Raw genomic sequence first — 2,093 nt, 5'->3', positions numbered from 1 at the left:
CTTGGCCTGTTTTCTTTCTACCCATTTCAATAGAACAAAAAAGACCACTCATTTTGGACTTTACAAGTTTTCATTTACCACTTTTTTGCGTTCGTATTTAAATTTTTTCTTCTTCATAACGTCCTCAATCTCATTCCAAATTTTTCGGGCTTTTTATTCCACAAAACTTTTATCATTGTGTTGTATCGCGTTTGTTTTTCCTCCATATCCCGCCTTCCACAGAACACTTCGCGAATTACAATTCGTTTACAAAAAAAGGAATGTCAGTTTATTTTAAACTTTTTCTTTACTCGTTATTCCAGCAATGATGCCTTCCTCTATTGAAGTTTTGTTAAGTTTAATCTGTTTCTGTTTATTTTTTTTATCAATTGAATCACTACTGCTTTTTGTTACGTAACAAGAAAGCCCTGGGAACGCGACCCCGCGGCTTCACATGCCCCCACATGCGGCCATCACCGAATGACTGGCAGCTGCTGCTGAAAGCTTGCTTCGAATAGTTTTTTTTTGGGACAACTTTCGAGAAAAGAAAAACAAAATAGAAACGTAAAATTTTAACATTAAATATTTGATCATATTTTCCATCTATCCTTTTCGGATTACCGAATCACAACTTGAGTAGGACAAAATAATCACCTATCAACTCGCGCGTGTGTGTGTTTGTGTATGTGTATTTATTACGCGTGTGTGACCAACATTTGTTCGATTCCGGAGAAGATAAGAAATTGTAACGCGCATAACCTATGATTGGGGTTCCTTTCTCTGTTTTGATTCGATCTGAGTCCCTCGTAGGGGAGATTGGAAAAGGGACGTACATAAATGTGGTGTGTAAATGCGTGCAGTACCTATTTTTTTTTTGTTGGCCATCATTCTACGCCACAGCAGTATGAACTAATAAAGTAGCACTGTTTTCTCTCTTTCCCTCTCGCTTTCCCATTTGAATCAAGATTCCTTCGCGTTGTTTTGTTTCATTTAACCACTACTCTGTGTTTAATTGTTTTATACATTTTTTTTTCGTTTATATCCCTTAGTTACTTTTATCGTACAAATATTCATAAAATAAAAACTGTTCTAGAGGTTAAGGAAGAAATGGGAAGGGAAATAAACAATCATAACAAGGAAAAAAGACTCTTCTTTTGTTAAATCTACATGCATTTACCATAAATTTTATTTACGTGTATGTGTGTGTAGGTGTATGCCCGCGTGTTCGTGTGCATCCTCACATGCACACATGTGTGAGTTAGATTTTGAATTTTACACCGCGCACAGGCTGCGGCACATGTGTTTTATTACGGGATTGTTTTACTTTCATTTAAATATACTCCTTTATATTATTTTTAGGTTTTTAGTTCAGCAATAAATATATTTCCACGAAGACTGATCAGTGGGAAGCAGAATAAAAATTAACAAATAAGCCAAGAAAGGAGAGGGGATTGAAATAAGGGGTTACCTGAAAAATATGTGCAGGGCTTAAAACAAATAATCTACTACTGAATTTAGTTGAGTTGTATTTCTTTAGCTGAGGGATTGTTTTTTTTTCTTCTTCTTTTTCTCGGTACTATTATTCAATCATTAAATTGGGATGCACTATTTTCTGTATAATTGTGGTATGTTGGTAAAGTAAGGTTTATCAACTTTAAGCTGTGTGTCTGTGTTCCATTCTTCTTCTTTTTTTAATTAAACTAACAAACGGTCTCGTATCTTATTTTTTCCTTATCGCTGAAGAAAATTTGAATGTTACTTCGGTTTTGGTGTGCCCTAATGTGTTTGTATGAGTTCCTTTTTTGTTTCTTTCGCGCAATAACTGCTAACTATTGCGGCTCCAAGCTTTTTTCTAGTCAGTTTTCATATTGGTTCAAGTTCCAAATTGGTGAATGTTTAGGTGTGTATGTCTGTATATATGTGTATTGAGGGTCGGAATAGATCGTTAATGTGTGTGTGTTTTTTTCTTACTGTTGTTCTTGGTTTATATCATAACTAGGTTGGAATCCTTCTTACTTCCTACTACAATCGTAACGACAATTTTTCTTAAACATTCCTTGTTGTTATTTGTTACAATTAACAATACGATTGCTACAAGCATACAAAGAAAAATG

At 34.7% G+C, this 2,093-nt stretch overlaps 1 protein-coding gene across 6 annotated transcripts in view; it reads right to left on the bottom strand.

Annotated features, from left to right (window-relative positions):
- Positions 1–48: 48 nt before the first annotated feature.
- LOC129731073 (ras-related protein Rab-5B) overlaps positions 49–2,093 on the bottom strand; it is a 31,088-nt gene continuing 29,043 nt past the window's right edge. For all 6 annotated transcript variants that reach the window (XM_055690816.1, XM_055690819.1, XM_055690821.1 and 3 more), the window contains exon 6: positions 49–2,070. The gene's annotated coding sequence lies outside the window, so the exon portion shown is untranslated. The remainder of the gene's footprint in view (positions 2,071–2,093) is intronic.

The sequence above is a fragment of the Wyeomyia smithii genome, chromosome 3, assembly GCF_029784165.1.
Source record: "Wyeomyia smithii strain HCP4-BCI-WySm-NY-G18 chromosome 3, ASM2978416v1, whole genome shotgun sequence".
In the NCBI taxonomy this organism is placed as follows: Eukaryota; Metazoa; Arthropoda; class Insecta; order Diptera; family Culicidae; genus Wyeomyia; species Wyeomyia smithii.
The sequence above is the reverse complement of the archived record's forward strand: the minus strand, read 5'-3'. Positions and strand labels throughout refer to the sequence as shown.